Source organism: Camelus ferus, chromosome 35 (assembly GCF_009834535.1).
Source record: "Camelus ferus isolate YT-003-E chromosome 35, BCGSAC_Cfer_1.0, whole genome shotgun sequence".
NCBI classification, from domain to species: Eukaryota; Metazoa; Chordata; class Mammalia; order Artiodactyla; family Camelidae; genus Camelus; species Camelus ferus.
In genome coordinates this window covers 10,949,355-10,975,739 of record NC_045730.1, presented here as the reverse complement: position 1 = coordinate 10,975,739, position 26,385 = coordinate 10,949,355, and the positions used below count along the sequence as shown (strand labels likewise).

Below are 26,385 nucleotides of genomic sequence, written 5' to 3'. Positions count from 1 at the left end.
GTCACTCACAGAAAGAAGTCTCTCTGTGAGACACATGAATAGTTTATAATAAGCATGAGAAAGTGTTTAATCAAAATACATTAGGCAGAAAATTTAGGAAAACATTGTTTGCTCTTATATTTTTTTGTCAGGGATACTATGTGGAAATCACAGTACAAAAAATATTTCCCTCAGCTTGCCAAATACTCTTCAGATGATTGCTGAAGGCTATGGATAATTTTGCATTAGATTTCTATTAACTTTGAATCCAAGAACTAAAATGGTAGACTAACTCTATATCTTAAGGAACTAGAAAAAGGGGAACAAACTGAGCCCAAAGTCAGCAGAAGAAAGGAAATAATAAAAATTTGAACAGAAATAAATGAAATAGAGAACTGAAAAAACAATAGAAAAGATTAACTAAAATAAGAGGTGATTCATTAAAAAGCTAAACAAAGCTGATAAACCCTTAGCTAGATTCACCCAGGAAAAAAACAGAAGGGACCCAAATCAACAAAATTATAAATGTAAAGGGATACATTACAACTGATACCACAGAAATTCAAGGGATCGTAATAAGCCACTATGAACAGTTATCTGCCAATAAACTATCAATCTAGAAAAAAATGGGATTTTTTTTAGAAACATGCAACTTACCAAGACCTTATCAGAAAGAAAAAGAAAATGTGACTAGACCAATTGCTATTAAGGGGATTCGATCAGTAACCAAAAATCTCTCAAAGAAAAGCTCAGAACCAGATGGCTTCATTAGTCAATTTTACCAAACATTTTGGAAAATTAACCTGAATCCTTATCAAACTCTTTCAAAAATAGAAGAGGAGGAAACACTTGCAAACTTATTTTACAAGGCCAGAATTATTCTGATACCAAAACCAGAAAAGGACATTACTTGATAAGAAAACTACAGGCCGATATCCCTGCTGGGTACAGGTGCAAAAACTCTCAATCCATTTCTAGCAAACCAGATTCAGCAGCGTATTTAAAAGATCATTTACTATGATCAAGTGAGATCTACCCTTAGGATGCAAGGATGGTACAACATACACTAATCAATCAATACAATATATCACATTAATAGAATCAGAGAAAGAAGCATATGATCATTTTAATAGAGAGAAAGCATTTAACAAAATTCAACATCCATTTATTATAAAATCTCTTAACAAATCAGGCATAGAAAGAACATAGATTAACATTTTAAAAGCAAATTATGACAAGTCTACAGCTAACATACTCAGTGGTGGGAAGTTGAGAGCTTTTTCTCTAAGATCAAGACAAGGGGTCCCACTCTCATCACTCCTATTCAACATAGTATGGAGGTCCTAGCTAGAATAAATAGACAAGAAAAAGAACTAAAAGTTATCAGAATTGGAAAGGAAGAAGTAAAATTGTCTCTATTTGCATATGACATAATTTTATGTATAAAAAATTCTAAAGACTCAAAAAATCTGTTAGACCTAATCAATGAATTCAGAAAAGTTGCAGGATACAAAATTAACATACAAAAATCAATAGCATTTCTATATGCTAAGAACAAAATATTTGTAAAAGAAGTAAACAAATTGATCTTATTTACAAAATCATCAAAAACAGCAAAATAATTAGAATAAATTTAACTAAGGAGTGCAAGATCTCTATACTGAAAACTAAAAACGAGTGATGAAACAAATGACAAATGCTGGAGAGGCTGTGGAGAAAAGGGGAACCCTCCTCCACTGCTGGTGGGAATGCAGTTTGGTGCAGCCACTGTGGAAAACACTATGGAGATTCCTCAAAAGACTAGGAATAGACTTACCATATGACCCAGGAATCCCGTTCCTGGGCTTATATCCAGAAGGAACCCTACTTCAGGATGACACCTACACCCTGATGTTCATAGCAGCATTATTTACAATAGCCCAGACATGGAAACAGCCTAAATGTCCATCAACAGATGACTGGATAAAGAAGTGGTATATTTATACAATGGAATACTACTCAGCCATAAAAATGACAACATAATGCCATTTGCAGCAACATGGATGCTCCTGGAGAATGTCATTCTAAGTGAAGTAAGCCAGAAAGAGAAAGAAAAATACCATATGAGATCACTCATATGTGGAATCTAAAACAAACAAACAAACAAAGCATAAATACAAAACAGAAATAGACTCACAGGCATAGAATATAAACTTGTGGTTGCCAAGGGGGCGAGGGGTAGGAAGAGATAGACTGGGATTTCAAAATTGTAGAATAGATAAACAAGATTATACTGTATACCACAGGGAAATATATACAAGATTTTATGGTAGCTCACAGAGAAATAAATGTGACAATGAATATATACATGTTCATGTATAACTGAAAAATTTGCTCTACACTGGAATTTGACACAACATTGTAAAATGATTATAAATCAGTAAAAAATGTTAAAAAAAAAGTGATGAAAGAAATTAAAGAAAATGTAAATAAATGGAAATGTATCCTGTGTTCCATTTATTGGATTGGAAGAATGAATATTGGTAACATGTTCAATACTACCAAAGCCATTTATAGATTCAGTGCAATCTTTATGAAGATTCCAATGGCATTTTTTGCAGAAGTAGGAAAAATAGTCCTAAAATATATATCTAACCACAAAAGACCCCGAATAGCCAGAGAAATCTGAAGCAACAAGAACAAAGCAGGAGGTATCACATTTTCTGATATCCAGCTATATTGTAAAGCTACAGTCATCAAAACTGTATGGTATTGGCAAATAGCCCAATTGAACAGAATTGAGAGTGCAGAAATAAATGTAGGCGTATATGATAAACTAATATTTGACGAGAGAGACAAGGATACTCAGTGGGGAAAGCACAGTCTCTTCAATGAATGGTGCTGGGATAACTGGATATTCACATATAAAAGAATGAAACTGGACCCATATCTTATATCACTCACAAAAATTAACTCAAAATGGGTTAAAGCTTAAATGTAAGACCTGAAACCATGAAACTCCTAGAAGAAGACAGGAAACAGGAATAAAACTCCATGACATGGGTCTTGGTAATGACTTTTTTGGATATTACATGAACAACAAAATCAAAATTAAATAAGTGGGACTATACCAAACTAAAAAGCTTCTGCACAGAAAAGGAAACCATCTGCAAGGTGAAAAGATAACCTATGGAATGGGAAAAATATTTGCAATTTGTATATCTGATAAGGGGTTAAGAGCCAAAATATATAAAGAACTCATATAACTTAATAACAAAACCCCCAAATATCCCTATTAAAATGTGCAAAAGACCTAAATAAGTATTTCTCCAAAGAAAATGTAGGAAGGACCAACAGGTACATGAAAAGATACTCAATATTGCTAGTCACTAGGAAAATGCAAATTAAAACTATGGGGTATGATTTCATACCTATTATAATGGCCATCATCAAAAAGATAGATAAATGCTGGCTTGAATGTGGAGTGAAGGAACACTTTTATACTGTTGGTGGATTGTAAATTGATACAACCACTATGGAAAACAGTATGGAGGATCCTCCAAAAATTAAAACTAGAATTACCAAATGATCCAGCAATTACTCTTCTGGGACTATACTGAAAGGAAATGAAAATATTAATTTGTAAAGCTATCTGCACCACTATGTTCATAGCAGCATTAATTACAATAGCCGAGACATGGAAACAACCTAAATGTCCATCAACAGATGAATAAAGATAAAGAAGATGTGGTGTATATGTATAAACTGAACTGAAAAAATAATTAAAAGCTTACCAACATTTTTAAACCAAGAGACTTTTAAAAACCTGGGTTAAAGGTTTCTCTTGAAAAATTTAAAGATCTGGCAATTGTGAACCTGCATTTCCTCAGGACATCAATGAGTTGAAGACAAGGAATAGTTTTGAGTCCATGAATAGTCCGCAAGGCAGAGTTCTGATTCTTTCAGCTCATAGACGTCAAGAAGGGGAGGCAAACAGAAGTTACAGACGGCATGTGAGTTCCTGTTCTTCATGCCATGTAAGAAAATGATGAAATTGCCTATTGTAGATTAAAGAAGGACGTTCCAACTTCAAGATGAAAATAAATGGAGGGATAAACTGCTGTTGTCAGCTTTCATCATCTGAGCTATTTTAGAATTGAAAGAAACCTAATCATCCTTTTTGGCACTTTGCAGATGTGCCCTGTAACTAAGAGTTTAAATGACTTCTCCAGAGTTCCATGGTTAGTGTAGAGCCAGGACGTGGATCTAAGTCTTCTGGTGTTTGTGTATTTATGGTTGTATGTGCATAACATTTGTCAGGAGTTTCTCTCTTTCATATACAGTAACATGGGTATTCTCTGAGGAGAGGCATGGAAGGAGGACGGATGTGGGAGTGGACTTTTCACAGAATCTTCTAGAGTTTGATACATGTGAGTGTACTACTTATTTTTAATGACCTGTATTGACTCTCCAAAGAGTCATTTTCCCATGAATTATAAGAAATAAATATAATACAATAAATCATGTAAATTTAGTTATATAAAATGGTTACTTGAAAATGCACTTGTAATTCAAACAAATGGATCTAATTAAAAAGAAACAAGGGGCAGTTCAATTCAGACAACTCTACTTTTTGCTTGTAATCAACACTAAAACTATTTTTCAAAGCCATATGTTGCTTTTTCTCTACCTCTTATATATATAGTTAGGGAAAGAACTCAGCCTGTCTGTCCTAGGCACCAACCTGCCAGTTCTAAGATGCAGTATAGTGATGAGTTAACTTTACTCAGAGAGAAGTCTGGCCTTTGTCCCTGCTCCTGGGAGTTAACCTTTATACCCTTGGAATGTCCCAAGTAATAGGAATGTGTTTTTATTCACAGTGACCCATCAAACCATACCTAACAGTTTATGCTAATAAATGACTCATGGTGGGCATTCTGATAGGTTATGGGAAGGGATGACTCAGCAGAGGGGTTCTTCCTACACCAAAAGTCTTAATGCAAGGACTGGCCACACCAGAGACCAACCCTATGATTAAAGGGTTGGGACTTTGAGCCACGTGATTCCAGTCTGACTGCCAAGAAGAGGAGCTGGCTGGAGATTGAGTTTAGCTGTGTGGCTAAGGCTCCATCAACACGCCCACTTAATAGAGCCCCAGTGAAATCTCTGAACACCAGCGCTCAGGTGTGCTGCTTAGCTGGGCCCACTCCACATGTGTATGCCTGCACATGGACACGGGGATAGCAGTGAACCCTTCTCTCTTCCACGTGGACATGGAAGCTTGAGTTTGCAGCCCTCTCAGTCCCAAATTCCGCCCCATGCATCTTTTCCTTTGTCTGGTTCTGATTTTTACTCTTTACTGTAATAAAAAGTACTTTCTTGAGTTTTGTGAGTCATTCTACCAAATTATAGAACCTGAGGGAGTCTGTGGGGACCCCTGTATCTGTAGCCAGCTAGACTGAAGTGAGGGTAGCTCTGGGAACCGCCCTCTCCAACTTCTGGCTGGTGTCAGAAGTCTTGGGCAGACTTGACAGTCTGAAGGACTGTGTGCCTCACCTTGAGCTCAAGTGGATGGACTTAAGGTTTGCAGGAGCTGGAATCAAAAGGATTTGGTGATTGATTGGAAGTTGGTGTACTGATGTGAGAGGTGTCATGAATGACTACCAGATGTTAGACTTGGGTAACTAGGGACATGGTGGTGCCATTCACTGAGTCAGAGAACACTGGACGAGAACAGGTTTGTCAGGGAGACACCCCAAGCTCAACTGGACATGCTGAGTTTGCCATACGTATAAACCATGCATTCAGAGGTGTCTACCATGAAGCTCTCTTTATGTGTCTGAAGCTCAGAGGAAAGGTCTGTGCCAGGTGTGTCTAGATCTGGGAGTTGTTGGTATACAGAAGATGTCTGAATTTATGAAAATGACACACTTACCTAGGTGTGCACAAAGAGAAGTTCTAGTACAACTGCTGCTATGTAGTCTGCTCAGATGCATCAACCCTTGAGAGCTTTATCAGGGAGCAAAGGCTAGGTTGGGACAGAGGTAGGTGGGAAAGCCAGAGAAAGTTGAACTTCACGGTTTCTTTTACACGTGGCTGCCATCCTTCTCTCCTTTTCCTCCTCCATCCTTAAGCTGGACATTAAGGAGGTTGTAATGGAGATGGGTGGGTTTAGGCATTGTCTGGGGGTTATCACATGATCAAACTCCTGCTGCCATTGAAAACTACCTTCACAGAGCTGGACCTCCACTCCTTTTGCTAAATACAAGCAGTAACTATGTGGCTATCACTGACTTTTTTGTGAGGTGATGAGTGTGTTAATTAATTGGAAGGGGGAGATGCTTTCACAATGTAGACATCTCTCAAGTCACCCTGATGGACACTTCAGATATCTTAAAATTTTATATGTCAGTTAAACCTCTACAAAGCTGAAATCTTTTCAGAAAGTAAATTTAGAACCCCCATTGTTTTGTCTTGTGGTTTTCTTTTCTGGGAGGTGAAGAGATCTATTTTGCACGTAAGTATTAAGATTATGTTAATTTATTTTATTCTTAAATGTTCTAATGCCCTTGTTCAGCTGCGCAAAGAGTTTCTCAGAGGTACTCAATCCAACAACGACGTTTCCAAAGGTCTTGTGGGGAATTAGAAGGGTTTAATTCCCTGGCTGATCTAGTGTTGCCAGCCCATTTCCTGGCCAAGCCCCAAGACCCCATGGTGATACGGATTTCTGTCACGTTCAGATACATCAGGTGTTAAATCATACTCTGAGACAGAGCAAATGATGTAACAGGGAATCCTCAGCCTCCTTCCCTTGATGCCAATATTATAAAATGATTTCATTCTCTTCAGAACAGGTTATGACAAAATGGTCACTAAGCTATGGAAAGGCTGGGTTTTCGCCAATACCACTGTCTATCTCTAACCGCTTAAATTGCTGTGTGGTTGACGGGTTCTCATTATCATCTTCATTTGTCAGGTGCTTGAAAATAGCCTAGACACTGTCCCCCACAAAGAAAGGCACCCTACTGGGCAGGACGTGCCCGAAAGAAAGAGGAGGACCTCAGGCTGAGAGCAGGAAGCAGGGGTTCTATCTCCTGGGAGAGCCTTTAAGGTTTGCGCGGTGGATGGAGACTGCTCTCTGCTCGGGCAGGGCCGTCCAGCTGAGCAGCGCTCCCGGCCCAGGCGGAGGGCAGGGGCGTGTGGTTGATTCCCTGGCTCGGCTCTGTTTGCCTCCTGCTTTCATGCTGATCCCCACTCTGACCCTTTCTGTGCCTCACCCCCCAGCCTGACTCTAGAAAGACTTTACATCTGTAAATCTCAGAGATAGCCTTCCAGTTTTTGGTTTTTGTGTTGTTGTTGTTGTTGTTGTTGTTGTTGTTTGTTTGTTTTTTCAGAAAAATACATAAAATGCTTGGAGGCTTGCTCTGGCCTCTCATGCTTCTAGTTACACCAAGTATTTCCAGAGCATATGTTGTCTACCCAGTTCTTCGTATGCCAAGAGACAATTTTGCCTGATCAAAACTGTTCATGGTCTTCACAGAGTCCCATCAAAGTGGCTATAACTGAGAATAATTTTCTCCTCATTACTCTCCTCATATTTAATGGCCATGTGAAGAAAGAAAGCAGATTAAAAGCTGTTTGAATCTAAATCACCCACTATTTGAAACTAAATGAGAGCCTGGGCAAGTACAGCCATAGCTCTTTTCTTTCTTTCTTTCTTTCTTTTTTTTTTTAACGTACTCAGGGATGTCCTGCTTTCCCAAGCCTGCTTTCCTGGCATGATGCCATGAGGATTTCTTCATATGTGTGAGGGTTCTTAATCCAAGTTCATGGCCATAAATGAAAATGCCCTTAGCACCCAAGGATTGACTTTCAGCAGATCGGCAATACCCTCGTCCCAGTTATGTAAGTAGATCCACTTCAGGGAGAGGGGACAGTGTCTTCATATTTGTGACAGTAAGAAAATCCAAGGGAACTATGAGGGAGCTTCTGCAGTTCTCCTTGTGTTCCATCTCATGATCTGGATTCTGGTTACACAGCTATGTCCTCCATGAACACTCATCCAGATGCACTTAGGATTTGTGAACTTTTCTGTATACTTTGGACCTCAGTAAGAGGTTTATCTTTAAAAACCTATTACTTTAATTTGTCTCCCAAAAGCCTCAGAAGCAGAAGACACCCAACCCATGGTGAATCTACCCAGAACTCTGCTGTCCAACGTGATATCCACCAGCCACATGTGGCCTTGGAGTACTTGAAATGTGGTTGGTCCAAGTTGAGATGGGCTTCTAAGTGTCATATACATGCTGGATTTCAAGGACATAGTATAAAAAAGGGCAAAATCTATTATTCATAATTTAATATTGACTGTGTTATGTATATTAGGCTAAATAAAATATAATACTAAAATTAATCTCACCTGTTTTGTTTGGCTTCTAACAAGTTTGACGTTACATGTGTGGCTCTCACTGTATCCTCTTGGACAGCATGATGCTAGAGTCTCTTGGCTTTCTCACTAGGCTGTGTATGAGGTCAATTATTGGACATCCTGGCTTCACTCACTCACACTTAATTTTTCCAATTCCCATTAAAATATCACAGAGTATTTTATGTTCTAGGGGAAAAAAAGAATTCTTTACTTATATTTATAAACTTAGGCTAAATATATACAAATTGTACTTAGTCATTTAAAAAACTGACACTCATGTAAATTGTGAATTAATAACAGTGACTAGTGTAAAATGTTTTAATGGTATAAATAACAAAAATAACACTTGCAAAATGGATAAATCTGCAAAGTCAGTATTCAGAGACTCACCAGTCCAGACCACTATAGCTAAGGGAAATAATGCATTCTTTTTTGGGTTTATAGTCTTCCCCTTTGTCTAATATTTCTGCTTTCTGCTGGATATTTTTTCAGGATTGATATTCAAGCTGTGAAAAACATTCTTCCATCAGCAGAATCTGGCACAATGGCAGGATCTTCAGATAGCAGGGTTGGCATTTTTAAAATTCACTCTGGATTTGTTAAGTGGTTTGCAGCTGAGAAGCAGGATGAGCTGACTTTCCACTGTATGAATTTCAAAAACGCTCAAAGACAAGCATCTCCTTAAGAGTTAAGATATTCTGTAGGCCATGTAATCAGCACATTATCAAAATATATGCTCTTTTGATTATTATAGTAATCTTAAAAATTGCTAATTATGTAATAGCATGCTAACTAAAACATAATTGCAGATAATACATTATTTGATGTGTATTCCTATTATTGGCAAACTCTGAAACTGGTTACTTATTATTCCTAGAAAAATCAAATTTTGTCCCAAAAGTGTTAGACTCAGTCAAGGCTAGAAGCTCTTAAGCAGGCTTAGGAAAATTACAATGTTCTTCCATGACAGTCACTGGGGAAACATTTATCAATGGGGGTTTGAGAAAATTGAGTAAACAAGAGTGAGTGAAGACGTCCAGTAATTGCATTCCTCTGTTTGCAGAGGTTCTAATCCTCACTCTAAACTGATTATTCCCACTGGGAAGAGCTCACAGTTGGAACATTTGTTTGTTTTTATATTAGCACTAACCATTTTTACATTTAATAGCTGTTGGAAAAATCAAAGACTGCATCTGCACGACAAACATGTTCTTTGAAAGCAGGGGACTGTCAAACAAATTGCACTTACTATTGCACTTGACTCAAAGATTGCTCTACCTGTTTTATTGCAAACAAGGTGTTGAGAACAGGAAGAGTGAGGAAAGTAAGAGGAGGAGGAAAAGGGGGTAAGGGAGTCTGTCAAGTAGAGGAGGGAGGAAGAAAGAGAATGGAACAGGCCATCTTCTGGGAGTCGTGCAAAACTGGATGAAAAATAGATAAACGAGTTTATCTAATATTTTATCTAAATGGTATCAGCAAGTGTAAGCCTATCCAAATTCTTCGGAAATTTCTCTGGAAGGAGCGAGCAGAATGATAAAACAGCTACAGTTAATAATACTAACAATCAATCTTTAGAGCCTCGTAGGTTGGGAATTTAAAATATATTTTGCTTATAGCAGCCCAGAAGAAGCCATCTCTTACAGGCATTTGGTGGCTGCCTCCCCAGCATACATTTCTTTCAGCTCTTGTTCTAACAAAACCCCAACTTCCCCAGGAGCGAGTTTCCGATGTGACTAATAACCTCACCTCCAGCTCCAGGGTGAGCCCTGATTGGCTTGAGTCAATCAAGATATCCTATTTTCCAGGCCACAGAGCTTGGTTCAGAAGTAGGCATGTGATCCAGTCAGTGCGGTGAGACACAAGAAGAGATGTTTGGGGGCTCTCTGTGAAGGAATTATGAGAACTTCCTATAAAGTGCTTACCCTCTCCCCTGATAGACATGATGAAACTAGCTAGCTAGCAGGGGTCTTGAGACTGTTATGGAAACCACCTTGAAAATGACATTGACTCCATGACACACAGAGAGGAGACAAATAGCTGGATCCTTGGTAGCACCTTTATTTGTTAAATCAATTTTTAAAGATACAGTTAACATAAGATCAAATGTATCTGGTTTATAGTGTTTATTTTTATGTTGGTTTATATTGTTTCTTTTTAACATTTTATTTTGAAATTATTTTATTTTTTTTTAGGTTTGTTTTGGTGGGGAGGGGATGTTAATTAAGTTTATTTATTAATTTATTTTTAGAGAAGGTACTGGGGATTGAACCCAGGACCTGGTGCATATTAAGCACGCACTCTACCACTTGAGCTATACCTTCCCCCTGAAATAATTTTAGACTTATAGAAAAGTTGCGGAAGTAGTACCCAGCGTTCCATAGACCTCTACCTGGCTCCCTAGTGTCATCACCACTCAAGAGGTCATAATATCCTTCTTTCCCTTGTCACCATCCACCTTCAAAGAGTGGTATGTGCCACTTCACAGAGTGCGATTCTGCTGAAGCGCCTCCTGTCTGTTGTGCTGTTATCATCATCCACTTTATTTCTCCACGTGGTGAAATCCACAAATAAATTCTCGTTACTGTTGTTTGGCATCGTCAGTTATTTTTAAAATGAGTATAAAAGTTATTAAAACTTGCTCACATATTTACTATTTCCAGTATTCTTCATTCCTTTACGTAGATCTGAGTTTTGGGGGGGTTGGGGGGGCCACTACCCTAAACATCAAGTTTATTGTGCTGTTCTCACATTCCAAACCCAACCCCCTTTCCCAATGGGGGACAGCTGGGAGAACAGGAGAAAAAGGCTAGAGAACTTGATACCCCCCACCTCCCATGCCGTAGGAGAACGGAGGTCAGCAAACAGTCCATGCCATCCAGCCCAGCGGGCTAGGGAGAGGAAGATGATGGCAACTCCAGCACAGCTGGGCTTGCTTAGGTGCCAGAGATGTAGGGAAGAGGATGGGGCAGCAACACAGGAAAAGCTTTCTTTGCAGATCCAAGAAAGGAAACTATTTTTGGAGCCAGAAAGGAAAGACCTTGGGATACTTTCCTCTTCCCCCAGGTCCTTAGGAGCAGCAGGCAGCTTCTGCACACTTTCTGTTCAGGAGGCCACTTAGTGGCTGGGGGAACAGGCCTTGTGGAACAGGTACACAGGATGCTGGAGGCCATTGGAGGCCATTGGAGGTGTTGTGGGGTGTGGCCACAAGCTCATAGCTGGAGAAGCCCACCTCTGGGGATGTCAGGTAGGAAATGAACTGCTCTGGCTTCAGCTGGATTCGATAGTAGTTCTTGTAGATTGTTTCCGTAAGGGTCTTTCTCTTGCCGTAAGATGACCAAGGTTGAAGCTCCAGGACCAGGATGCCCCCAGGACGTAGGTGCCGGTAGATCTGGCGAAACATATGCTTCAGCCCCTCGTCTCCCGAGTTCAGATGCACCCACTTGGTGAGGCTGAGACAGAGCACCACATCATACTCTGGTGTTTGGGCCTCCACCAGCTCATCTCGATCCAGCACATAGTTACCTGTGACGGAGACAACATTGTTGGGGAAGACAGATGTGTCAGCTCCAACCAAGGGCACTTGGGTGCAAAAATGGGACCCCGACTGGCTGACAGTGAGGCTGGGAAGCAGCTCCTCTTTCGGACAGTTGTGGTCCCTTCCTCAGTCTCTGCTCCTGGGTCCCCTTCAGAAGTCCGGGGTGGCAGACGCAGGTCTTCGGACAGGTAGTGTCGGATGTTTTGGTGGGCGGAGCGGATGAGCTGGGCATCAATATCCAGGCCCACCATGCGGGATGGGCCCCACTTACAGGCAATGCTCAGGGTCAGGTGGCCCACATTGCTGCCCAGATCTAGGACGTCCCAACCCCGAAACCACTCAGGCTTCAACACCCGAAGGTGCCCATCCTCACAAGAAGGATTGTGGTACCCACAGTACTTGCAGTAATTCCTATACTGGAACTTGCACTGTTGCTTTTTGAAACCTGCTGCAGGTAGTGGGTGGACCCGGTGGCGGCCTCCCCCACTCCCTCGGCCCTTTACCTTGGGACCCTGGCCTCCACCCCTGCCTCTGACTTGCTGGAAGTCCTGCGACGTTTGCGATGTCGTGAGGATGAAGATGGGGGTGCAGAGGTAACTGAGACAGCTGGAGGGGCTGAAAGGGAGCCTGAGGGACCCTGCAGGGCAGATGGAAGGGGTGACACGACCTCATCCCTGCAGTTGATGGCTGTGTTAATTTCATAGGGTTGGGGGACGTCCCAGTTTTGGCCCCTATGCCGCTGCTGCTGTGTGGTGCCCTCCCCATGGAGTGAGGGAGTGAGGGGGGCTGTGGGAAGCACAGAGTGGCTATCGTTCCCTCCAGTTGCCTGCCTCTGCTGCTGCTGCTGTCCCCAGTGTCTATGCCGTTTCCGACCAGTCTTGAGTGGTGAAGCAAGAACTACTTGGGCCTCATCAGTGCAAGTATTCAGACTGAGAGGGTCAGTAATATCTTTGGGGATGAGGCTATCCACTGGATCTCGCCCCTTGGCCGGAAGTGGGGATGACTTAGGGGGCCTCTGCATTGAGTGCGCGGCTCACTTCCTCATCCAGGAGGCTATTCAGGTTCAGCGGATCAAAGATATTGCCCTCCAGGAGGAAGTTGGAAGGCAAGACAGAGTCAGAGTCTGAATTAATCCGTCTGCGCCTCTTGAAGGCTGGATGTTTGAAGCCTCCACCACCTCCCCCTACATTACAGCTGTTTCTCCTCTTCCCCCCACCTCCCCCCGGGGGTCGGTGGGGCTGATAGCCATTACGGGGTCGAGGAGGGGGCAGGGGGGCCCGGTTCTGTTCTGCCCCCTCCCCGTCGCTCCTCCCCCACGCCCGGGGGGAGCGGCTCGCCTGTGGGGATCGGACAAGCGGGCCTCCCCGTGCGACTGCGCCTGGGGGCCGCCCCCTCGTTGCTGCTGCGACCGGCCGCCCGGAGGGGTGGATGCAGCCCCGGCCCGCGCTGCGTCCCGCCGCGGAGCTCCCCGGAGGCGGCCTCTCGTGCGGCTGCCCCGTGGGGCCGCCGCCTCCGTCCCACTCACCTTTGAGCGGCGGCGGCGGGGCTGGCACCAGAAACGGCTCCTTCTCCGCGCCCTCTCGATCATTGCCTCCCCTTATTCCATCCCAGTCGAGGGAAACCAGGGGGGACCAGGGGACTTAACCCCTCCTTTCTAGACCCCGCGCCCTTCCCTTTCCCGAGTGCGCGTGCAGCTCTGCTCTTGATCTGAGTTTTTATTAGAGATCACCTTTCAATGGCCTGAAGAATGGACTTTCTTTCATATTTTTTATCGTGCAACTATGCTACCCATGATCTTCCCAGTTTCTCTGTTTGCCTGAAGATTTCTTTATTTTTGCCTGTCTCTTTGAAGGATATTTTTGCTAGATAGAGAACCCTAAGTTAACTTTTTTCCCGTTTCATCACTTTGGAAATGTTGCTCCTCTGTTTTCCAGCTTGTACTGCTTCGAAGTCAGCGACTATTCTTTTTCCCTCCCGTGTGTAATGTCTCCCCTCCTTCTCTTCGCACTGCTTTTAATATTATGTTTATCTCTGTTTCTCAACAATTTGGTTATGATTTGTTTTTCATTTAATTTGAAAATTTGGGGGCTATTATTTCCTCAAACACCTTTTTCTTCAGATGACTTCTGTTTTCTCCTTTCTCCCCTCCTTCTGCACCCCAATTACATGAACCTGGACCACTTGGTACTTATTGTCCCACAGGGTGCCAAGGCTCAGTTCATTATTTTCACCCTTTTTTTCCCTTTGTTTGCTTCAGTTTGGGTGGTTTCTTTTGCATCATTTTTAAGTTCACTGATCTTTTTCCCGTTGCACGTCTAATCTGCTGCTGATCCCATCCAATAAAATTTTTATTTTGAATATTGTATTTTTCATCTCTGGAAAGTTCCATTTTGTTCTTTTTAAATATCCTTTTTTCTCCTCATTGTGTTCCTGCTTTCCCTTAGATACTTGAACATATTTATAATAGTTGTCTTAAAGGCTTTTTCTGCTGATTCTGTCATTGCTCTTATTTCTGGATCTTTTTCTGTTTTTTTCTATATTGACTGACTTTTTATTGGGTGCTGGATATTGTGAATTTCATGTTGTTGAGTATCTGAATTTTTTTTTCTTCTTGTAAAGGGTGTTGAACTTTGTTTTGATTGACAGGCAGTTATTCTCAAGTCAGTTTGACCCCTTGAGGCTTGTTGTATTAAAGAAAATTTTTAAAAAAGTTTTTTACTTCTCCAAGTCCACCATCTAGGCCCCCAGGACCAGCCTGCTGGGTTCCTGGCCACAACTTCTGTCATTCCAGAAAAAAGCCACTTTAAAAAGCAGCTGAAGTGACCTTAAAAGACCAGAGATTTTATTTTTTTAAGAGAAATCAGTTTACCTGTTTTTAAAAAATTAAATCTAATTCACTTGCTCACCTAGGGGAGATGGGGTGCAGGCAAGGACGGCACTCACTGCTCCCCACCCCTCGCCCATGCCTTCTGCAGCTGCAGGGTGCATGCTCCGAAACCTCCACGTGGCTCTCTTGTGCTTTAAACCTGCTGCTCTGGCAGGGCCTTCTTGGGGTAGCAGGCATGGAGGGCTTTTGCGGCCCAAGGGGCCAGCCTCCCCTGGGATCATGTGCCTGGTGTGGCAGCAGGCTGTGAGTGGCCGACCTGGCCGACACCCTGGATCCTTTAATCAAGTATGTGATTCTCCTCCCAAGTCCCAGGGCGAGACCCCAGGGCATGTCCCTGGCGCTTCTTCAGCTTTGTTTTCACTGGAACCTTTGTATTACGCTTTGATGCAGCTGCAGACGTCTGTGCCTAGCAATATTTCCAGTTGACCAAATATCCTAAACTTTCTCATTTATATGCAAAAGAAATAGTTTTAGGTACCTTTTTATATAGCAAGATAAAAATGGCATGCGTGTAATCTAAAGTGTCTCCAGCGAGTATGACCTTGTATACTGTTATTTTATTCCTTGTAACGAAGTTGCAGGGCAGGATCCAGCCTCAGGGTGGCCCCCAGATGCCTTACTCACAAACGACTGCCCTCGGTCAGGGAGGACGAATGCTCTTAAACTTTCAGGGTTTCTTTCTTCCTGCAAATTTTGGACCAAAGTTTTGTTTCTTTTTTTTTTCTGCCTCTAATGCTGGGACCCCAGGAGCTGGGGCAGCCACTCTCTGGTCTTAACTGCCTCGTCCTGCACTCAGGGGTCTAAGGGGCTCCCGCACACAGGCCCCATGCTGGCCAGCCCTCCCTCAGGGTCTGGGCCCCAAGTTTCCATGTCACGTGGAACAAGGGTGTAAATATTTATAATTTTTTATACCTGTTGTAAGTCACAAGGGGCAGCACACATGGTTTTTTATGGTGACAGATGTATATTTTGATAACAGTGGTTACAGGCTCAGTGTTGTAAGGGGAGCAGGCAGAGTCCACTGCCTGCCGCCAGCTTGTAATGTGGAGAGAACTGAATTAAAGCAATTTTATAACAACTTCTACCTTTTCTGTAGGCTCTTTTTTCCTGGCACATTGTAGAAGGCAGCTGGGCCAGTCTGTACTGGACTTTGAATAAACTCTCTGTACCTCCAAAAAAAATTTTTTTTTTAGATTCCACAAATAAGTGATATCATATGACATTTTTATTTCTCCTTCCAGCTCACTTCACTTAGAATGACAATCTTCAGGACCATCCATGTTGCTGCAAATGGCATTATTTTATTCTTTTTTATGGCTGAGTAGTGTTCCATTGTATACATGTACCACATCTTCTTTATCCAGTCATCTGTTCATGGACATTTGGGTTGTTTCCATATCTTGGCTGTTGTAAATAGTGCTGCTATTAACATTGGGGTGCATGAGTCTTATCTTTGAGGCTTGTTTATAAGCTTTTTCCAGGTATGTCTAGAGTAGTCTTTAATAAAGGACTCTTTTAATTCTGCTGCTAACATGTGACCCTTCTGGGATTGCTGCCCACTGCTCAGAATGTTCAGCAAGGTCTCTGCATTCCACCCAGTCAGAACCTGAATATCTCCCAGCCCTGCATAGTCTGTGGGAATGTCTCAGCTTAGCAGGTGTACAGATTTACACATTTCTGGAGCTCTGTCCCTGCTGGTCCTCTGCTTGGCTTTACCCTCCCTGCACCATGGTCTCAAAGAGGCTGCTGGTTCCAAAACATGCCATCCCTGCTAAACTGGGGAACCTGCAACACAGCTGCCAGTCTCCAAACCACACCACCTCTGTGGCCATCCTGACAAATAGGTGCCTCATTCCTGCTTCACTCTTCAATTATATCAGTTCCAATGAAGCTGTGATGTTGGAACCAAAATCATACCTGGGACCCTAACTGGAAGAAAGTCTAGTATTTCACTTTCTAGTCTCTGAGCTCAGGGAGGCACACCAGGAGGAGGCTGCTATCGATGTCGAGCAAACCAATATATATATTTGCCCCACACGGTATTTCAAACCATCAGAAAGACACAGAATGAAATTCATTTAACAGCCATAATCAAACCATCCAGCTTAAATGGATGTTAACGCTTGTCATACTTGTCACACTTGCTTCGGATTCTTCTTAAAGACATAAAGTTGAGCAGATATGGTTCACGACTTATTTGTACTCCTTTCAGATTTTATCCCCTTTCCCGGGGGTAATCACTATTTTGAATTTTCATTCATTTTATTGATATGTGCCAAGAAGATACATTAAGAATATGGCACATACAAATGTGGCTCATATCTCCGATGCCAAATTTTTCATGATTTCTCATCAAAAAGATAGTTTTACCTGCGTGTAACCCCTGTGATGGACACCTCCTTTTGGTCTCCTGGGGTGTATGTAGCCTTAGCTCTCCTCTGGGAAGAGGACATTTGGGGAAAAAAATCTTTTTTGTTTCTCCAGCTATGTCATTTTTCTCAGGTACATGTGGTTCACTGCTTGCAGACCACAATGGGTTTGCTGCCTCTTCCCATCGTTGACTGAGGTGAATAGGTCTGTGCCTCCCCCAGTGGTCCCAGCTCTCACCTCCCTGGACCTGCTCTAAAGTGAATACATACAGGAATCCATGAAGGTTGAAGCAATTCTTGGCTGAAGAGGTCTGAATCCTGCAGAGTTGGGATATCCTGGGACCGGTGTTTGGGAAAGTGCCGTCGCTCTGGGTCAGGAGGGTCCTAGAATTTCTAAAGTCAAACTACTCCCACCGCTCAAGAGAATCAATTTCTTCCTGAACCTGCCCTACCCGTAAAACATTTGTATTTTTCCATGAACATTCTTTTGACTTTATTTCTTGCAAACAAATGCCCTGACTTTGTGAGGCACAGAGAGCATTCACAGCCTCCCTGCCCAGAGTTCCTTCACGATGGAGAACCTCAAATCCAATTACATCTCCAATTCCGAGAGCAAGAGGAAGATGCACCGATGATGGGGAGAGAAAATCTCAGTGCACAAACATTTCACCAAAACCCATCAACACCCTAGACAGAAGGATGATCTACTTTATACTCAGGATTTTTCCAATATGTGAATCACAGGACCTACCCCCCCCCCCCTTTAAACTTCTTTTCCAATATATTCCTATAAAACATACTCTGTCAAGCGACAACCCCCAGCAGCAGATGATAGCATATTTCTGCCAATAGGGAACTGTTACAATATGGTTGTGGTCTACAGAACTGGAGGTACAATTCTAATTACTCCATTTTTCTTTCACTTTCTTTTATTCAGTGACACCCTATCTCTCCAGATCTGGTTTCTCTGTGGAAGAAACTGACACTGTGCTCCAGAGTGATTTTTTTTCTCTGTTTCTCTCTACCTTTATCTCTGTAAGAGGCAATGGTCTGTCTACAAAAGTGTGTTGCCCCACTATTAAATTTTAGAAACGAAGACTTTTTAGAGACATCTAGTATGTATCACTTATTTTCAGAGCTGCTTTATTCCTGAGGGCAAAAGAAAGAGACAGCTGACCTCTGCCCCTGGCTAGCTGGCAAAACCCTAAATGATTTTTCTTTTCTTAATTTAAAAGATGGCAAAATGATTTTTCTTTTTTTAATTTAAAGGAAAGTGATTTGTCTGTGGTGAATGGTCGACGAATAAATGAGCGGAGGATATGTACAATCAATTTGCCCAAGAGGCTGGGTAAAGCACTGGATGAGCACACAGACTGCAGAGGATTGAATCCTGGCTCTTAAGCTGAATTTAAGTCTAACTTTGGACGTAACGCTTTATCTCTCTCATCCTGTTTCCTTCCCTGTAAAAGAGAATAATAATGTCTAACTCGTAGATTTGTAAGGATCATGTGAGTTAAATTTCAGATGCACCTGGTACCTAGTATTAATTTTTTATGTTACTTTCTATTATTTACATTTTCTAAAACAAACTATTTTGGAGAATAATCTTATACTAATGCTTATAATGATTAATTTTTATCCTTTGGGGAAATGAAATTGATGGAAAATTTGCAATGGAAATATTTGACTTAGAATTTCCAACTAATTTTACCATTAGTATTGAAATAGATATATATTACATGTTGACCAGATAGACACTTACAAAATATTTGAAATCATAAGAAACCCATGAAGTATTATTTTAAATGTTTTATCACAAATTTCTGCTGCTCATAACATGGGAAATAAACATGAAAAAAACAAATCTTTATTCATAGACATTTGCCCAGGGACCTCGATATTTAAAGCAACAATAGGTAACTTCATCAAAAGTTTTGTAGAAAATCTTTTCTCATTGACTTCAATTATAATTTCAAGGAAAAAAATTAGTAGCACCTCTTAAATTTTGTTTCAGGCACATTCTATTTCAAGTTCCCATCACCTTATGTTTCTGACTGACTGGGCCCAAATAACCATCTGTTGTTAGTTGGGAGCAACTAAATAAATTATGATGCATCCACACAACAAATGCCTAAAGTTGAAAAAGACTCCTATGGGCTAGTATGGGAAAGAGAGCCCCAGTGTTAAATGAACAGCGAAATGTAAAATGGTATGTAGTATACACATGTGTGTGAGGGGTGGGGGATACGGATATAAATCTGTATCTGCTGTAAGTACGTAAAGTATCACTGGCAGGATACGGGGGGAGCTCCCTGGCGTCTGTTATGGAGGAGAAAAGGGTGGATCGAAGCAAAAATAGAAGTGAGATTTTGTAATGTATATATTTTAATGATGTTTTGATTTTTAAAAACGTGATGGAGTACCTATGAGAATATAGCTTTTTTAAGTCTGTGACAATGACAGAAAAAAAATACTATATAGTGGAAAAGCAGGTTATAAAGTAGTACTTCCAACATGACTCCATCTTTGGAAATTGCAAGTTTCTCTGTTCATATACATAGAGAGATATAGTGGAATTTTTACCAAAACTGTAATGCATGGTAAAATTTCAGGTCATTTGGGCTTTCATATTTATACTTTTATGAATAACTTGAATATCCATGTTTAAAAACAGTTAAACTATTAGTAAAGGCTGACAAAAATCAAGGAAGCATCGGCCAAAAAAATAAAAAATAAAATAAAGGAGGAAGGAAAGAGGATGAAAGAGAAAATGAGGAAAAAGCATGGCTATAAAAAGTCATCTCTTTTGGGGGAGGGTATAGCTCAGTGTTAAGAGTGCATGCCTAGCATGCACAAGGTCATGGGTTCAATCCCCAGTACCTACATTAAATAAATAAATAATAATAATAATAATAATAATAATAATAATAATAAACCTAATTACCTCCCCTCAAAACAAAACAACAAATTTTTTTTAATTCATCTCTTCAATTCCTGCAAGATTTTGCTCACACTTCCCCTTGTCTGATCTCACCAGTCTGTTAACAGTGTAATTTGGACCCCTCCCCTTGCCCATCTGATCTCCTTCATTCAGCATTTCTATTCTGTTCTTCCATAACACTTACCATGTTCCAACACATGGTATTTTCAACCTATTTAAGTACATAGAAAAAAAGCCTGGCATTTAGGAGATGCCCAATAAATGTTTGTTGAATGAATAAATGTGGTCTGTACAGAAAGCTGGTGTTCTACTTAACTGGATGATGGAACTTGCCTCATTGACTGACATCCCTGCTGCAGAAGGCTGAGAACTTTTCTCATTTTGAATTTGCAGTTCTGTACACAAAAACATAGTTTGTTTAAGTCTTGGAGAAATTGTTCAACAATAGGAAAGTTTGTAAATACATTCTGTACATCATCATAAGTTGCTAAGGAAGTGGTGTTAAGCTTTCAAACAAAAAAATTGAGTCACATGTTCCCTTATTTGTCATTCTATTTTCCTTGGTCTCTGTCATCTTTCTCCTATTTTCTCATAGATGGATTTTGTTCTTGTGATTGGGACCTCAGCAACATGAGGTCATAGAGAGGGAAAATGGTATGGGATCTGAATGGGCTTGGGGCTGGAAACTGACCCCTTTAGAGAGATCCAGAAGAATGCAGCAAAATCCAACTTTATTCAAGCAGGGTGATATCCAAAAAGACACAAGAGCAAGAACAGCTGGGCCAAAGGAGTCCAGAAAGAGACCGTTCTTGAGAGAGGAACTTAGGAAATGTTCTGAGTCACCATTTTCTAAGACACGTTCTGCAGAAATACAAATTCCCATAGTTATTAATAGGTTTTATGTGAACAAAAAGGGTTCTGTATTCAAATCAGTTTAAGAAACACTGAGTTAGATGATGTTTCTGTAATGCAAGACTTCCCAGAGCTGCTGTAAAATGTGATTCTCCAAGGGGGATTTCCATTTGCAGCATTCCCCACTTTTTTTGTTCCTGGAACCCATTTCTCTGCAGGTCATCTTGCAGGATGACTCGGCCATCAAGCACACTTTGGGAAAAGATAAAGGGGCCTGGTTCAAACTGGTCCCAAGTTTTCTGCCAAGCAGTGTGGGGTTTATGTCAGGGCTCCAACGCCAAAGGACCGAGGTGCAGCCCAGTCTTCCATGGATGGCTGTGTAGCAGAGAGGACAGGCCGGGCGTGGAAGTCAGGTGGACCTGGTTTGGAAGGCTACCACCACCGCTTTCTAGCTGGACGGTTAGGGGCAAGTCATTCAATCTTCTGCAATCTTGCATTTCTTCATCCGTGAAATGGAGATGATAATGCCCGCCTCTAAGGGAGTGGGGAGGAATTAAATGAGGTATTCTCTGTAAAGCATTTAGCATGATGCCTTACACAGAGTGAAATTTCGGTTAATGATAGTAGCATTTAGTATTGGAAAATGTCTATATTTTATTAGTGTTGATGTTCTCTGGGCTGGTCCAACTCTTCACTGGGGTAGAGGTGTTTTGCACCTCCATGGGCACTTTGGTTTCCAAATTTCTCTTTCTGCCTGCAGGGTCTGTAATTGCAGGAATCATCCCGGACCCCACCGGGCAATGGGCTCAAGTTGTTGCTTTCCTCCAGATCTGGCTGGAGAAGTTCAGGACTGGGTCCTGCTGAGCTTGTACATGAAAATAGGCAGCGCCTCCTGCCTAGAAGTCCTGCAGGAGGCTGTGAATCAATGTATCCTTATTTCTTCTTTCCTTACTCTGCCTTCATGTAACATTTGTAGCACCAACCCAGCGGCTGACCTTTAGTTAATGTAGCAAACTCTCTACAAATAGAGAGTTGAGCAGATGAGTATTTCTTCCATGTTGCCATTTTTTTCTCATCAAACTATTGACGATTAGCTAAGGCTTTTTATAAATTCCGTAGAGAACATGCCAGGCTGTAAACATGATTATCCTAGCTGCTACTACATCTCTTTTGGGCCCAGTGCAGTAGACTGCGTGGCACATGAAGGGCTGTTTATTAACAGGAATTCACATTACCTACAATAATCATTATTGCAAACAATAGCTTTCTTCACCCGGTCTAGATAATTCCTCATGGGTAGTGACAGGATAACAAAGCATCCGATTTACATGTTTAATTCATTCTAATTTTTCCTAAACTGCTTTGTTCATTTTTAATGTGTGCTTTATCCAAAAATACTTGCTTGCATATGCTTTTTCTGCTCATAATCGTGTTGTTTAGCACTGTCTAACATGACCCAGGTATATGGGTCTCTCTGATTTGCTATCATAGGGAACTGTTGGAGTGGGCAGCTGGACTCTTCCAACCATTTTGTCCAGATTTGGAAGGGGCAGGTGAACACATGACTTCCTCTTCTATTTGCTTATGAAAATTGATATGACTGCTTTTTAAAGAAAATCCACAGGAATTTCCTGTTTTCTACAAAAGCATCTTTATTTTTAGATTTTAGATTGATTTTCCTAGTCTTTTTTTTTTTTTACCATTTCTTTAAATCAATTAAAATTTCTAATAGGAAAAAAGAAAGAATTTGATTAAAATCAAATTACTTTTCCACAAAGAAAAGCCAGCTTGGATCTGAACTCTTCTAAATTGTATGTGTTCTTTCATTGTTCACTCAGTCAACAAATATTTATTGAGCACTGGCTGTTGTAAGACATTATGTAAGATGCCATGAGTGAAATAAAGATAAATTAGCCCCCATCCCTTTCCTCAGCAGGCCTATAGATTCATGGGTGAAACAAGATTTAGATGCAAATGTTTGTAACAGCACTTACAAAGGAATCAAAAGGAAAAGAAATAAAGTACCATCCATTGTAGCTCAGACAAGGAAGAGATGACCTGTTCCCGAGGGAGGGTTTGTACACGCTGAGGTGTATCCTCTCCAGCATTTCTGCCTCTTTCAATCTATTCTTGATGTTGCCCTTGCTCTATGCGATTGTTGGGTTAAAACTTAGAACCAGACATGTCACCGGCTTCCATGCTTCTGGGGTGGAGGGGGGCTGAGGTATACAATATATACAAAAACTTAACAAATACTAAAGTGCAGATTTTCAATCTAAAAGATTACGTTCTTGTTGCATGTATTAACTTAGAAATAGCCCTCTTCAATGTTACCATCTACAAAAGTTTTACCTGAGCTTTGAAACACCAAGGGATTAATTCTCTTAACACTGATCAAAGCCAGAAGAAAGATGATCAAGGCACCACCTATAGAAGACACAGAGTAGCAGATAGCAGTGCAGGCTGAAAACGCTTGCAAACAGATGCCCTGGAACACAGCACTGGCCTGGAGGAAACTAAGAACACATGAATCACTTCCTCACCGAGGAGCAGGAAGGCCACTGTCAGCCTGCTGATGAAGAGCAAAATTTAAAATAACCTTACTAAATTAGAGAAGTGGTCAGAATTCTTTTTTAAGTTCTCCGAAGATAAGTGCAGGGTGGTACCTTCAGGAGAGGGAAATGAACTACACAAATAGAAGAGGAAAAGTGACTGGTTACAGGCGAGAACGTCTAAACAGGAGTCAGCAATGAAAACAGAGAAGCTGGGGTCAGTCCTAACACCAGCTTTTAAACCATCGCCCAGTGTTAGGCTGCAAAAACAAGAGCCTGGAGGGACAGCGAGGCCGTCCTCCATTTACATGTGATATTTGCCAAACTTTTCCTGGAGCACTGGGTCCATTCCTGGGTTCTATAGTTAGAACGACACCAAGCACATGGGGAATGTTCTATCCTTAAATTGAAGCAGGATTAGAAAATAAGACCTAAGCAAAAAAGTAGGAGTCTGAGATTGTTCAGAAGAGAAAGCCAACCCAGCTCCAAGGGCTCGCGGGCTGAGGCGCCTCTCTCCCCGCCCCTCGCCGTGGCCCTTTCTCTCCCGAGCACCTCGGAGCACCTCGCAGGTGGAGGCGGTGGCGGCGGTGGCGGCAGGGACCAAGCAGCGGCGTGCGGCGTGCAATCAAGGTTCTCCAGTGCCACAAGCCCATGCATGCCGAATATCTGGAAAAACTAAAGCTGGATGGTTCCCCAACCAATGGAAACTCCATGGCCCCGTCCCTGCCAGAGAACGATCCCTAGTGAATGGCAAAGGTGTTGGTCAGATTTACTTTGAAAGAATCAAGTATGTGAATCCAGTGATGAATGAAATTGTGAAGACAGGTGAGCTCTTTTACGCTCCAAAGGACACAGCTCATCCCATGCTTTTGGACACTTCCACCCTGTTTATTGCAATGACTATTCTCCAGGTTGTTGCACTACTATTGTATCTGTACAGACTTCTAATTTGGCACCTATGGCCTTTTTTTTTTTTTTTTTTTTTGAGCTTTTATGATTATATGTCTATATTTACCACCAGGTTCTATGACACTGAGTGCAAGGCCCTTATTTCCTTAGTCCTTTTATATATCTAGCATACAAGACATCACTTGAAATATGGTAGATATCACTGAAGGTTTGTCTAAAAAATATTTTGTAATGACACTGAGTGATAAAGCATTTACCATCTAATCTGGTATTAGTACAGTAAATGCTGTCTGTTTAGCTTATATGTGGCTTTTGTATATCAGGTGTCACACAGGAGTTTAAAGGCAGCTGTGAGATATTAGGTATTACTCATATGTCTATGTTGTCCCAGACATTGTGTGCCTCTTGGTGGCAGTACACTACACCACCTATAAAATATATTTGCCAAAATTTTGAACCTAAATCTGACTGTGCCTCTAGACATAATTTCTAGTCTATAGAAAATGTAAGGAACAGAGAAACATTACTCTACATCACAAGAAATGATATCAGCAGAATCTGGACTGCAGGAAACTTGACAGGACAAGAGACCCAGTACCTTCAGTAAATGGTGCAAGAAATGGAGGATGAACCTATTGATTAAAGGAGACTTAAGAGACATATCAACCAATTGTGAAAATGGATCATTTTTTGGATCCTGATTTGACCAAACTGTAAAATAAATACGTTTATGAGACAATCTGGATAATTTGAAAATTGACTTGATATTTGATATTAGCTGGAATAACAGTATTGTGGTTATGTTGAAAATAAGAGTCCTTTTAGAGATATATCTTCAACTATTTACAGTTGAAATAATGCCTGGAATTTGCTTTAAAATAATAAGTCTGGATGTTAAGTGTGTTGGAGATATTGATGAAACAAGACTGGCCTTGACTTGATAGTTGTTGGAGCTGGGGGATGGTTAAATGATGGTCATTATATATGTTCCTCTCTACTTTTGTATATTTGACATTTTCCATAATAAAAAGTTAATAAAAATTTAAAAAAAAAGAAGAGAAAGCCAAGAGGTGACTAGATTGGTGTCTTTAATTGGCAAGTTTATGTATGTATGTATATGTAGGACGCTGTCATTGTCTAGATACCAGCATTCATAACCCTCCCTTCCCCACCCTTCTCCTCAGGAACATTACACTCTCTAGTAACTTTCCCCTCAAGTAGAATCTCTCTCTAAGCTGAATCCGATCGTCACAGCCAAGGACCCATGCACTCAGCCACTTATGCCCACTCAACCATCTCTCCAGCTGTCCCATCATAGCCAATGCACTTGAATCTTCTATATTCACTGCCCACCCGACTCCTGCCATTTTCCATATATTTCCCCAATGCCTCCTTCTGGAGTCCACTCACTTCTCCATCAAAACCAGTCTTGCTAGGGTCAACATGACCTTTGTGTCCCTAGATCCAGAGGACACATCACAGCTCTCAGACCCCATCACACAGCAGTATCTGACACTGCTCGTCAGTCTCATTGTTTGAAATAAAGTCTTTCCTGGGCTTGGGTGATGCAGGACTCTTCTTGTCTTCTTTCATCTCTGGCTGCCACCTCTCCTTCACACACTCATCTTCCTATACTCAGCCATTAACTATTCACCACACAGTACCAGTCCCCCTCTCTTTTTCAACTCTGTGTTCTCTTCCTGCACGAACTGATCAATCACAAATGTTCTCAGATGACTTACAAATGTGTATCTCTAGACCAGACATTTCATCATAGCTTCAGACCCATTTATCCACCTGCCAACACATCATCTCCATGTGAATGTCTCAAAGGTATGTGTACGGGTCCAGAATTAAATTCATGATCTTCTCATCCACCAGGCCAAGGTCCTCATCTACTTCCCTTATCTCAGCAAATGGCACTCCCATCTTTCCTTTTGTATAAGTCAGATGT

General features: G+C 41.3%; 1 non-coding gene and 1 pseudogene across 1 annotated transcript; both read right to left on the bottom strand.

The window, feature by feature from the left end:
* Positions 1-10,634: 10,634 nt before the first annotated feature.
* On the bottom strand, positions 10,635-10,707 carry TRNAI-AAU. The gene has a single exon. It is a non-coding gene; the product is annotated as a tRNA-Ile (tRNA).
* A 397-nt stretch (positions 10,708-11,104) lies between these two features.
* LOC116661441 lies at positions 11,105-24,179 on the bottom strand (annotated as a pseudogene).
* Between the last annotated feature and the right edge of the window lie 2,206 nt (positions 24,180-26,385).